This window comes from Xenopus laevis, chromosome 7S, assembly GCF_017654675.1.
Source record: "Xenopus laevis strain J_2021 chromosome 7S, Xenopus_laevis_v10.1, whole genome shotgun sequence".
In the NCBI taxonomy this organism is placed as follows: domain Eukaryota; kingdom Metazoa; phylum Chordata; class Amphibia; order Anura; family Pipidae; genus Xenopus; species Xenopus laevis.
In genome coordinates this window covers 70,033,282-70,047,337 of record NC_054384.1, presented here as the reverse complement: position 1 = coordinate 70,047,337, position 14,056 = coordinate 70,033,282, and the positions used below count along the sequence as shown (strand labels likewise).

The 14,056-nt window shown below is 40.0% G+C and overlaps 1 pseudogene; it reads left to right on the top strand.

Moving 5' to 3' along the window:
* Positions 1-2,089: 2,089 nt before the first annotated feature.
* LOC108705226 lies at positions 2,090-7,872 on the top strand (annotated as a pseudogene).
* The last annotated feature ends 6,184 nt before the right edge of the window (positions 7,873-14,056 follow it).

Sequence of the window (14,056 nt, the reverse complement as noted above, 5' to 3'; positions counted from 1 at the left end):
AACTGGACTGATGTTTCCCTGCCCTCTGTGTCCATGCAGGTTATTGTAGTTTTGCTGCCAGCTCCAGCTTACATTAATGAAATAAAATGCATTTAGTTGTGTGAAGCAACATTACTGCATACCTCCCATTATTTATAAAAGGGTGTATTACTAACTGCCATGCATATTGAGGTGGCAAAAATGTTGGACATGCCACTTTGTGGCAACACCCCCAAAATACCACACTAAGTACCTCATGACACACCTTGCTCCCCCAATTATTTCACATCAAAGGGTCAATCACGATGAACCAAGGGATGGGTGACAAAAATCTGGGCTGTGTCATATAAAGGGTTGAGAATGTTGTATTAACCCCAGACATGATATACATGTGGGTGTGCTGAACTACAACTCTCAACAACCCCAAGACATTCTGAGAGTTATAGCTTAAGGGTCAACCAGAGAAAGTAACAAATGGCAGCCCCCACATCACCGTAATATCTAGTGAACATCAAGTAATAGTACAATCACATACCAGATAGAGCAGAAAACAGGTTATAGTGCAAGTTGAGTCTGAAAGAGCAAAGGGCATCCTATACAAACGTATGGCATGCTGGGAGTTGGAATACAGCAGTAGTCATTTGGTCACTATAGAAGTACAAACTCTCACTGAACATCCCAAGTCACATGAGATCAGAGCAGTTCAGCACCACCATATTGGACAGCAGAACAGCCTGTGGCATATGCTGTGTATTACATGTTCCAGCCCTTTAGCATGTCCATTGCTCAACACTGAGGCAATATAATGAGAAACGGACCCCCTGCAAGAGCCAGTGTTATAAAAATTAAATGAGTGCATCTAGTACCCAATTGCATTGGAACGTGCAAATGCTGCACTACAGTCTACAAACAGCTCTTAATGCCCCCAGCAAAGATGCTCTGAGAAGCCAAGACTCTTCTACTTCTCTTCTTTACGTCACCTTCTGAAGTTGTCAAGAGGAATAGAAAAGGGATTTTCTTTCTATACTGTCCCATTGCATGCTGTTATTGTAGTTTTACATTAATCTAGGATGTAGGCAAATTGTTATATGCAAACTACATAACATAACATGTACTGGGAGAGGCATGTCAGGTATACTAGGGGGGAGGGGAATTGGCGAGTTTCCAAAGTACAAACCCACCAAGGCTCCAAAAACTAGGAAAACAACAATAGTTGTGTTGTCCCTCCTAACGCCTTTCGTGCCTGTTGGGGCACTTACTCATAGGCTGAGCTTATGAGTAAGTGCCCCAACAGGCACAAAACGCATTAGGCCATTGTCTACTATGTCCTTATAAACTTTTTGTACTTTTTTACTACCTCTGACTGATTTTTGGAGGGACAACTATTGTTGTTTTCCTATGGATATGCACTTGTGGACTTGGGTGAACTGTGAGTACATCCTCCTCCTTTTACTAATCTTTGTCCTCCTTTTACTAATCTTTGGCTTTATTGTAACTCTATTTATTTTGGTAGTGACTTTTGTCACCTGCCTTTTTTGTTTCTGTTATTTGCCGTCCAAAAACTAGCCCAAGTCTGTACCTTGACGGGTTTGTACTTTGGGAAACCCACCTGTGCTTTAAATTAGTAGCCCAATTTGGCAGAAAACCCATTTGCCTGGCAACTCTGTGTTGACATATTGGGGGAAAGGAGGAAAGAAGAGGTGAGGAATAAAAAGAGCCTATCCGAGGTCTGTGCCCCCGATAGTGACATACTAGCTGAGTTGGGCTGGTTGCAGTCAGTATCGTGGCTGGTGTACTTAAATGTGTCCATACACAGGCAGATTAAAGCTGCCAATATCATACATCAATCCTTTAGACCGATTTGGCAGCTTATCTGACAGTTTATGGGGGCTTCCGACAGGTCTCCCCGATCGATATCTGGCCAAGATATCGATCGGGAGGTTTGATTTTTCTGGCGATCGAGGACCGCATTGGCTAGTTGATGTGGTCCTCGTCCTGAGAAATTTAGCATAATAGGTGCTCAGGAGTGTAAAGAAGATTGTTTAAGTGTAAAGGGGACAGTTTGATTTGGAGTTTGAAGAGAGGGTCATTGGTGCAGAAAGGGAACAGCATGGAGGTGATTGCATTTGGGATAGAGAGACTTGGGAGAAAATCAAAGGGGAGAAAAATCTTCTTTATTTTTCCTTATTGTTGAAATTAGCATAACTGTGACAGCCAGTGTCATCAAGTAAATATTGTTGCATGTTCAGGAGAAAGAATCTTATATATTACCGACTGTGGTCAGAATATTGTAACAAGAAGAAACAAAGAATTGATGTTTAAAAGCAAAGCCACAATACAGCAAGGTTTACTTTTACTTACTCAGCAACTGTTATTTTATAATACTGTGCTATTGCTCGGTATGTATTATATATACGTTTCACAAGTCATCCAACTGGCTTTCTCAATTTTGAATTGATCTGTTATCTGAAAACCCCCAGGTTCTGAGCATTCTGGATAACAGGTCCCATACCTGTAACTTTAAAACCCTTAAAAATTGTAGTGATTGTTGTACATTTGAAAGCTGTTTAGCCTAACATGTCCTTTAATTGTTGCAAAAATAACTTTTGGGTTGAGATCCTCTTTAATAACAGAATTTTCATTCTTGTACTCCAATTGCTATTTTGTCATAAAACAGACTCTCTCAAACTATCATAATATTGCCAGAGAGTAAAGTTATTTGATAAAGAAATATATCAGAATAATAAGTAAAGACACCGATATAAAGTAATTGGTTCAATAGGACCGGTACGTGGCAATAAGCCATTAGGCTAACTGGAAACACCAGGCAACTAGCTGCAACAATCATGTCCTTATATAAACAAGTGGAGATCAGACAGATATTCTGCCTGCAAAATGCCACAGAACCAGCTTGTTCCTAATAGTAGGGGCAATATCTGTGGGCAGACAGATATAGCAGATTCTCTAACAAATGCATTTTTAACTGGACATGAGATTTTATAAAAGGTACAAAATCTTCATATTGGATTTGCCTTCAAGTCTATTAGTTTTCCCCTTTTCTCCTCCTCTCTATAATTTTTGTGTTAGTACAAACAGATGTGAGCTAAATGTGGTCAAAAGCTATTTCCCCCCCTCACTCTTATAGGATACCACTGTCCCCCCCCAAGATTCCAAAAGATAATGTCATCTGAGGTTTAGCTTTCTGTTGTTTTATTAGAGGGGTTGTGTTGCTATAACTGCTCTACCTGACGGAATATGTACCCCAAATGATTTAGCAGTCCTCCATGCCATATTCAACCCCAATGTGCCGTTTGGAAACTTTGATGATCAGAATGCAGGTGACGCCAAAGAGAATTCAATTGTACTGTGTATAATATAACATGTGAGCATGCATGCAGTGAGTTAAAAATGATGAAAGCCATGTCCATAAAAATTAATATGCTGTGATATTATAATGTTTTATATTTGCTGGAAATGATATCCTACACTTGTTAAATAAGAGTACCCATTTATGATTGTGGGGCAAAGTGCAAAATCATTTCCTGTAAAATATACCCTGGTTGCCCCCTACTGGCAGAACTGTCTATAGTTGTAAATTAAATTTAGGTCATTTTTTATCAGCATCTGCTAGAATTGCACAAAGTGTAGTTACCAGGAACAGCTTTGTTAACTAGGGAACTGCTACCGCCTGAGGCGAGTTTCTCAACTTGCCTTATAGAAGTAGCAGCCCTGGTTAGAGATCACCAAGTAAAGCTGGCCTTACATTGAAAGATTCACTTATTTGACAAGTTCGCCAAATGAGTGGATCTTTCCCCAATATGCCAAGATAATGGTTGGATATATTGGACTGATCAGAATATATGGCCCTAGGCCCTAATAATTGGATCACACCAACAGGGACACAGGCATCAGGGCAAGGACCACATCAATAAGCCAAAATCTGCCAGTGTTTGACAACCAATACATAAGGTGCTAGAAAGTCCTTTGCTTGCCCACTGTTTTATTTAAAGGAAATGGAAGGTAGAAGAAGTATTCATAATAGAAACACATTTTATTTCTAACATTTTCCCTGCACTACTGGCTCCCACTGCAAGAATAACAAAGTCAATTACGGGAGCAAAGTTCTAGGAAATACTACGTATATAAACAAGGTAAAAAAAAACATGCAGCCTAGTGTTGGAGTCAATTGGGGACAGAAAGGAGCTGGGTAGCTAGGGAAATTCCCTGGGAAATGTGCCTGTCCAAAACATCCTGGTGATTTGTTTATATAATTATGTCAGCTATCACCTACATGTAAATACTAGTTATTGAGAGCCACAGCAAGATCATTGCCCCCCTAAACTCTGGGAACATTACATTTTCCATAAACATATACTGCAGCTGCTTATCAGTCCCACTGGGTCCCCTATCATTCCTTGACCCCTCAGCAGTTGCATGGTCTGTTTCCACTAGTTATACCCTTATTTTTCAGTAAAATTGTAGCTGTTGTTGGGAAAAAGAACCCAAATCCCTAAGGTTTAACCATTTGTCCTAGTAACACCTACAAAGATTTTTGTAATACATACTGGTATTACTTGTATTTTGATGGATGACAGGTCTAGAATGCAGACAGGCTAGATAACACCATGCTGTTGTAATATGTGTAGAATGAGGTTTTCCTTGAAAATATGTTATCTGGATGGCAGCATGTGTTACTTAAAAACCTGTATACAGTATATCATTAAGCATTAATAGTTTCTTTCCAGAAGAGCAAGCTACCATACCATTTGGGTTTCCACCTTTTCTGGGAAAATAAATCAGCCTTCTATACTTTTATCGAAACTCCCTATTAATAAAATTGTCATCAAGCATAATTTTTGATGCCTGACCAGTACTATATATGGTTTCTTCCTTGCATGGTAGAGTTTTAACTTGCACTTATTGATGCAATGACAAACTGTTCTCATAGACAGGAAGTATTCCTGAGCCTGTGCAGTGGTTTCCACTACAGAATCATGTCTTTAAGTCAGTGCTGCCTGAGGGCATTGCTCTCCTCCCTGAGCGGGCTTCTGCTTACAACACAGAGCTCAGGCCCTGAGACTACAAGGTGATATTAAAGGTGAGATAGGCAGGTATAATATACACTATAGTTGGAAGGTTGGTACACCTCCATGTAAATGAAACAGTGGCGTAACTACCGGGGGAGCAGGGGGTGTGAGCGGGCCAGGGCCCGCACCCCCTCAGGGCCCCCCGGCAGTCCGTGCGCCACTGACAAATGAGGCCAAATGCGGCCGTACGGAGGGGGCGGGGCCCGGGCTGCGCGTCACGCACCAGGGCCCGCCCCCCTCTAGGATCGCTACTGAAATTAAAATAATATTATACTACATGGAGGCCTTTGGTCTTGTAAAAAGAAAGACTTACACTCGCACACCCTGGCCGTCCAGACTTCAGCGACTCCCAGGTGCTCGATGCTAGAGGGAATGGGCAACCTCAGAAACAACGTAGGAACAGGACACACCGGCACAACATGGGTAATTTCAGCAGGTAAAACCTTGCTCGTTTATTGCGGATGCAACGTTTCGGGGCGTGACCCCTTTCTCTCACACCCAGAAACGTTGCATCCGCAATAAACGAGCAAGGTTTTACCTGCTGAAATTACCCATGTTGGGCCTTTGGTCTTGTGCCTCAAATCCACACAATGAATGCCTGACAACAGAATGAATTTTCACTGATTTTTAAAAGACCAGTTGACCACAATAACACAGTAACACTAACATATGAAATTGTTTTTATATATTTAAAGGGGAACTCCAGCTTCCAAACCAAAATTTGATAAAGAGACCCACAGAAACCCCTAATATACCCATCACAGTTACCTGTTTCTTCAAAAGTTATGAATAAATGCCATTTTCTATGCTGAAATCCAGCTGTATAACAGTTCTTCTCTTTCTGCATCATTTGAAATCCTGGCAGGGAAGGAGGGACTAAACACTGATGTTACAAATTGTAACAACTTCTCCACAGCTTACAGACAGCATGCAGGAACTACATAACCCACAATGCATTGCACTGTGATGTTCTGTTCCTTATTGAAATCACATGTGCAGGGAATTGTGGGGTTTGGAGGATGCAGTCTGAGGACAGTAGTCAGCCAGCTCAGCAATGTAGTCAGACATATCAGCAGACATATCAGCAGAAGAGCAGGGAGCTAGACTTAGGGAACTGTCAGAAACCATTAAAAATCATGAAAAGTCTGCATATTTTTTAAATAAAGTATATTGCAAAGTTGCTTGAAATTATGTTTACTTTTTTTTTTAAAAAAAAGCTTAAGTTACGTATTGTATGGTATTATGTATTGTTAGCCTGCACATTGGTATGGTACTTCTTACACAGGTAATTAAAAGTTATTCATGCCTTTCTGCAAGACTGAAGAATGAAACCTCTAATGTATGAAATAAAAATGTTTATTGCCAGTGTACAGCCATGGAGTGGTCCTTTGCTCCAGATCAAAGACCTTTCTTTACTCATAATTGCCCCAGATGAGACTGGGTCCTTGCTTTCAGTGGAGGCAGGGTGTTGCTGAACTGTACCTCAAAGAGTTTAGACAATAAATGGGCACCGGTGGTTCTTTCCTAATCATGAGCAGATTCATTATGTTCATATAGGCCAGGGCTTCCACGGAAGAAATGCAGGATAGCACATACAGAATGGTAGAAATACTCTCGGCACACAATTCTGGCCAACTTGCACCCCAGGCAATCAATGAGAACAGAACAGCTTACAAAAAGTCACCCCCAGCTTTCGGGAATGTCTGGGCAATAGTGCACTGTGTACCTAGTCCCACTAATACTCCTTGGTGGAGCTTCAGGCTGCTTGACTAAATAACTTTATTCCTATCTAACACCTATTAAAGAGTATGTCCTACCACTAACTAAGTCTAACCTAGCTGTCTTGCAGATTATCAGCCTATAATTTTTATGTTTCTGTGAGTTCTTGGGAAAAATAATTACCTAATAAGTAGCTATGGTCCATCAGAAAGCCAGCTAATTGCATGTACAATATATACAGTGCTAATAAAGTATTGGTAAACTGTAAATCCTTTGTAATATTTCAGTATATTACATTTTAATCTCTCTTTCTGTAGTCCCCCTACATGGGTGTATTGTGGGGTAGAATAAAAATTCCTCTCACACTTTTTTATGTGTACTTTTTTGCCAAGTGTGATTGTGGTGGTACACCATTTGCAGAGTGGAATCCAAGTTTATTTTATCCCTCTAAAATAATGTTGGTTTGGTGCCTTTCTGTCCTAGGTGCGCTGGAAGACTGAAACAATGCAGTAGAACTGAGTGGGATTGTAGGGGTTACAGGACGCCAGGCCTTGGTACAGCGAGGACTTATTCTACGCTTACAAGGAAAGGATGATGAATCGAGGAGAGACTTCCCGAGAGCTTCCCAGTTAGGCAGTGATTTTGCCAAACAGCAGCTTATTCTGCTAAATCTATATGCAGCTCTCTGTAACACTATGCTGAAAGACATGATACAGAAACTGAGAGAACCAAACAGGCACAAGATCCGTATGTGACCGTTAGCTTCAAATCAGTGAATTCTTATTTGAACACAAACGCTCACAAGAAGAGAATTCAGAGTGCCACGTCATCACTGTGAGGAGGTTGTAAAGGGAATGTGCCTGAGAAACAAAAGGATGCATGTTCCTCTTCTGCCTAACTTTAGTTCCAAGTCTGATTAAGACTTGTCCAATTGCATGGTCAGGCTCTCTAAACCATATTTATATGGTTATTTATATGGTTATGATAGTGTGGCAGCTGCATACAAAAGTTTTTAGTGGAAAAAGTAATTGTTGTTTTGAGCTACAGTGAACTAACTACATAAAATAATCTGTGTGTATACATACAATTAAATATGTGCATATATATATATATATATATATATATATATATATATATACTGTATACAGCCCTGGTGGGCCCCCACTTCCCCAGTCCAACCCAGGTAGCAGATGGTTCTAGAATGAACTAATAAGGAATGTGCCTGGCAGTTTATTTCAGGAGTCAGAATACATTAAGGGCCCATTTATCAAGGGTCTATGTGGATTCGAGGGAATTTTTGAAGTTCAAAAAGTTCGAATTTCGAAGTAATAGGCTACTACGACTTCGACTCGAAGTAAAAAAGCTCGACTTCGAAAATCAAAGTACTTACGCTTTAAAAAACTTCGACTTCAATACTTTGCCAAATTAAACCTGCCGAAGTGCTATTTTTGCCTATGGGGACCTTCTAGAGCATGTTTCTAAGTTTTTTTAAGACGAAGGAAAATTGTTCGATCGATGGATGAAATCGATCGAACAATTTTCCTTCAACTGCAGAATGGCCAAATTCGGTAAAAAACTTCGATATTCGAAGTCGAAGTAATTCAATTCGATGGTCGAATTTCGAAGTATTTTACACTTCGAAATTCGACCCTTGATAAATGTGCCCCTAAGATCAGCGATAGAAAAAACATTTTCTAATTAATATATGAGATGCATACATGTTTCTTATGTAGACTGTGATATTCTGAGGTAATCTGCAATTGGCCTTAATCTCATGCGGAATATTTGCCTTGATTGACCAGTTTTCCCCCCAGCCTTCCAAAATTTAAAATAGTATGTGGTTTGTGGGGGTCCAGGACCCCCACAACCAAAAAGTAAATGAATCCAAAAGCTAGATTTGAGTTATTAATGTTTTCTGTCCCTTAGAGTATATTCTATTTACCTACTGTACTCATGTCCTAGTCCATTATTCAACCCACCACTTGCTTGTTAAGTTAAGTGTCACCCTTAATAGTGGCCAGCTATTATGCACACAGTGCAAATTGAGATCGACTGTAGCTCCAAAACGCACAGAGACCCCTTTTGGAGCGATTTGTCAGAAATAGTATGTACATAGACAAGTACTGAAATCTCCTACAAGCACAAACACAGAGATTAGTAGCCATGATAGTATGTAAATTCTTGCGCTGGCGTAATGATGTGGAGACAACACGCAGAGGGAATGAACGCGGAGACGACTTCTGGCTCTTGCGTGGGAGGAGAACGTAGCGCAAAGCACTATGGGATATAAATTGATTGGAATTAAAAGTTGCACAAAATCTTTCCTGCACAAAGACGATCGCCTTGTCCTTTTTTAAAATCGAGGGCGACTAATCTCCCCGTGTGCCTCTACCCTTACGCTGTCGGTCTAACATTTCCCAAGGGACCTGTTATCTTATATTGTTACAATTACTTATTTGCATATCTCAAAATTGTTACAAAATTATCTTATCTGCAGCTGTGGCTGTTCTGTGATCTCTGCCAAAAGCCAATTAAGTTAGAAACATTGTTTCTTTTTCTGCCTGTTCAGTGCACAGAAAATCGTGACTTTCCAGTACAAACGAGGGACTGCGGGTTGAGCTGTCAAAAGAGGGACTGTCCCTCTAAAAATGAGACAGTTGGGAGGTATGATTTTTGGATTGGCTAGAATATAGCATCCCTCAGGGCCGGACTGGGAGTAAAAAGCAAACCTGGCAAGAAAATCAAAGCAGCCCACATATAAATGCTCAATGGTCTTCTATTCTTTTATATATCACCACAAATATATTGGGTTACAACTGCAATATATTATCAGCCTAAACCTCAGACATGCTAGTGACCACATCAGAAAATGGATAATAGTCATTAACCCTTAAAATGCCAATAACCGCCTTAGAAAATGAATAATCAGCATTAACCCCAGACATGCCAGAAGCTGCAGTAAATGGACATAGGCATTAACCACTGACATGCCAGAAAGATTATTATTGAAATTAAGATCTTCCTCACCTAGCTTTTCCATCCCCTTTAAAGAAGATAAAAGTTGAGATCAGATGTTGGCTGAGTGAGGAAAGATTTGCAGGGTTTTATTCAAGTTAAATAGTAAAGGGTAAATGCAGACAAGTAAATACAGCAGAACAAAGGCATGAGAAAGCTCGTTTTAGCCTGAGCAAGGCAGGGGAGAGGGCTCATGGATTATGTTGGGAGGCATGAGAAGTATTCTTGAGCAGGAGACATTATTATTCAGGTAGGCAGAGAGCTTCACATGGGATGGAGGAGATGGCATGAGGCAGCCCTGCAATTTACAGCAAAGAGCAAGGGGAGTTCACAAAAGTAGAAACTTTACAAGAGGGGACTGGCTGGACAAAGTAGCCCATGGAACATTTGCCCAAACTGACAGATTGCCAGTCCAGCTGGCAGCTGAGTACAGCTGAGTAACTACAGAGTGCTACTTTACTTACTAAACTCCAAGATGGTTTCAGATGGGCTCTGGAAAGGACTGGGGTTTTTAGTTCTTTCCTATTAATGTCTTTATCAGAGGAAATGGTAATTTTTTTAATAAATAAGGATATTAGAAGTCACCTCAGAGTTTCATAACTTGTGTAAAAGACTTTGGGCTATTTTACAACAGGGTGTACATTATCCGGCTGCTGACTATGATTGCACTGTAAGTGAGGTGTCTTACTAAATCAAATTATAACTGTAGCAGGCTAATGATGTTCCAGCTTTACATAGTAATCCCCAGAAGGGTTAATCCAAATAATGCTGGGCCTGTCCAGTTGAAGGCTGTTCACTGTTGTCTGGTGTCCCTAGTCAGATGAACCATGAGGTTTAGTTTATTTTCGAGTTGCTCCCTTTCCTGTAGCGGCACTCTGGTAGGTGGGCTGAGCGGTGATGTCACAGGGCTATGACCAGTCTTGGCTGACAATCTGTAGATTCAGAGGGGCTGCTTTAAGATGCAATAGAAAGTCACTATTTATTGGGCTTGTGGTGGGCCATTTGAGCATCTGTGTACTTAAAATGACAGGACCTATTTTAAATTCCAGTCCAGGACTGACTATGATGCGCCAATCACTGCATCAATCAAGGGGCATCCTGTCCGATGTGGAAAACTAGAAATTCCATGTCAAAACTGGACAGGTGGAAACCTTAAGGGTTTATTTGTTAAAACTGGAGACATAGATTACCAGTGAGTTTGCCCATATCAACCAATCACATTTTTTTTTTTCTAACTTGTAGGTGACTGTTCAAATTAAATTGCTCATGAACCCCCCCCCCCCCCCCCGCGGGAGAAATTACAGCAATATAACACATTCTTCTAGTGGGAGTTATTCTTGAGTTGTACATTGTCTGGAGCTAATACCAAAGGGTGGTACAGGTAGTCCAATGTGTGTAAATAACACCACACAGCCTTGCTTAAAAAAATCTAATTGTTTAACTTCAGTGAATAGGCTGTATTCGACCGTTCAATTTGAATCATATTCAATCTAATTCGAATCGAAGTATTTTCCAAAGAAAAATTAGATTTTTCAAAAAAAAAAAAAAGGTTTTAGATGGCAAATAGTCTGTCGAATCTTTAAAGCGACAGTACATGATAAATTGTGATATTCACATTTTTGTCAAATTCAATCCGAAGTACGCTAAAATAACCTCAAAATTCTAATTTAAAAATTGTAATTTTCACTCCAACCCTTGATAAATCTGCCCCTAAATGTAACTGGAAGAAGTGTGGAAGCAAAAGATAGAACTGGTTGCTAGGGTTAGTATGCAGATTTGCCAGCTGTTAGAATTCACTGGAGTCAATTTACTAACTCACATTTTCCCCGTTTTTTTTACTTTTTATTTATTACATTGTTTTGCAACCAAACCGCCATCTATTCCCAGTCTACTGAATTTAGAATACTAAACGCAAACAAGTGATTTCATGCAGTGGGTTCCAAGAAAAAAAAATCTTTCTAAATATACTATTGTAACTGTGACATAAAATGATTGGGAAGAATTTCACTGGCACTCAGGTTCAATTCAAACAGGTACAAGCCCTTGTTGAGATTATTTTGCAAAGGTGCAACGTTTCGGGGCAAACAAACGTTGCACCTCCGCAAAATAAACTCAGCAAGGTCTTGTACCTGTTTGAATTGAACCTGAGTGCCAGTGAAATTCTTCCTACTTATGAGATTTGAGGTTGCCCAAGCCTCCCTCACCGAGCTCCAGGTATTCGCTTTCTGGACAGCCAGGGTGTGCAAGCGTGGTAACCTTCTATCATTCCGTAATATGATTTTTACCATCAGCCCTCAATTTCTTCTTTAGGGTTCGATCGGTTTCCTTTGGTGGGCTACATCTATAAAGCATCCAGCGATGAAATCTTGCTCTGAGTCCTTAATAGAAGTTTTTTCCTTTTCCAAAACAGTCACATGGTTTCCCATCACACTAGATGTACATACCCGTTGCATGTGGCAGGTTGCGGCATAAGGCCTTCATCTTATCTGGGCAATAGGAGCGTGCCTGGGCATTTTGATACTGCTGTAGCCTGGCACAACTCAGTCCATGTCAATCACCAAGATCTAATCTGTGGCAGATAGTTTTCCAATAACCTCACAATTTAAGGGGAAATAAGAACCACACAATTTAACACAAAAATCCTACACTACAAAGCTTCATATTATAAGCTTGTGTATAGATGCAGTGCTAAGAAGTGTTATCTGGCTGCAGATATAATAAACTAGACTTTGAGGATATGCAAGGCATGCTGTAATGGGCAAGAATAGGTAGTAGCAGAATTTATAATACATGTAAGGGATCTGTTATCCAGAGACCTGTCATCCATAAAGCTCAGAATTAATGGAAACCCGGTCTCCCATAGACTCCATTTTATTCAAATAATCACATTTTTTAAAAGTGATTTCCTTTTTCTCCATAATAATTAGGGATGCACCAAATCCAGTATTCGGTTCGGGATTCAACCAGGATTCAGCCTTTTTCAACAGGATTCGACCGAATCGAATCTGAATTCCCATATGCAAATTAGGGGCGGGGAGGGAAATAGCATGGCTTTTTGTCACAAAACAAGGAAGTAAAAAATGTTTTCCCCTTCCCACCACTAATTTGCATCCCTAGTAATAATAAAACAGTACCTTGTACTTGATCCCAACTAAGATATAATTAATCCGTGTTTCTAAATAAAGACACTTTTTTGCAGCAGTACTTTTGCACTTCATTGTATTCACACTTACACATTGGATTTAAGCAAAACCAGCCTATTGGGTCTATATAATATTTACATGATTTTCTAGTAGACTTAAGGTATGAAGATTAAATTACAGAAAGATCTGTTATCCAGAAATCCCCATGTCCCGAGCATTCTGGATATCAGTTCCCATACCTGTACAAGGGTTCTGTGACAGAGAGAATTGAAACAAATACTTGGATGTAAGCACTGAGAACTTTCCTATTGCATGATTCAGTATCACTTTACTGTCCATTTGGAGTGGAATAGTCATTTGTGTTAAGCAATGCTCTATCAGGCCCTGCCTGCTTCCTTTCTGTATGTGTAAGCAGCTTTCCAAAGAGACGGACGCAGCAGCAGAGTTGTGCACTTATTTAGCAATCTGGCGCAAATTCCTGTGGTTCACAAACTGGGGTTTAGGTTCCCCAGGGAAGTTCTCTGAAATATGTGGATCACAAAATGTACCAACTCAAACAATATTGTTAGAATAATAATTGTCAGCGATTGCTGCCTTTATATTTTGAATTCAATAAAAAAAAAAAGGCTTGTGATTTGTTGGGACATTAGAATGCCATTTTTATTCTTTAGAATGTTTTTTTTCCATATCTGAGTAAACAGCTCTAGACACTGTCTCTGTTTGTTTAGGATAGCAGAACATCACTTCCTGCCTGAGTCTCTCCCAACTTGCTCATAGCTTTAAACTCAAATTACAGCAGGGAGGGAGAGAGGAGCAAACTGAGCATGCTCAAGTCCTAGCCCTGGAGGTTTAAGCTGAAATCAGGAAGTCCAATACAGAAGCCCATGTATACACACTAGAAGGAAAGAAATGCTGTGTTTCTTTTGACAGAGGACTCAGAGCGGCATTACTTTGAGGGTTTACTAGTGTATTTATATAGATATATATTTCTGATAAAGCTTACTTACAACATTTGCTTTTCCTTTGAAGCTTTTTGTGCTTTATACACTAGTGTTGTTAAGAAAAGGGAAGTTATGAAATGTGTGACATATCAATTAGATAATATAATTATTA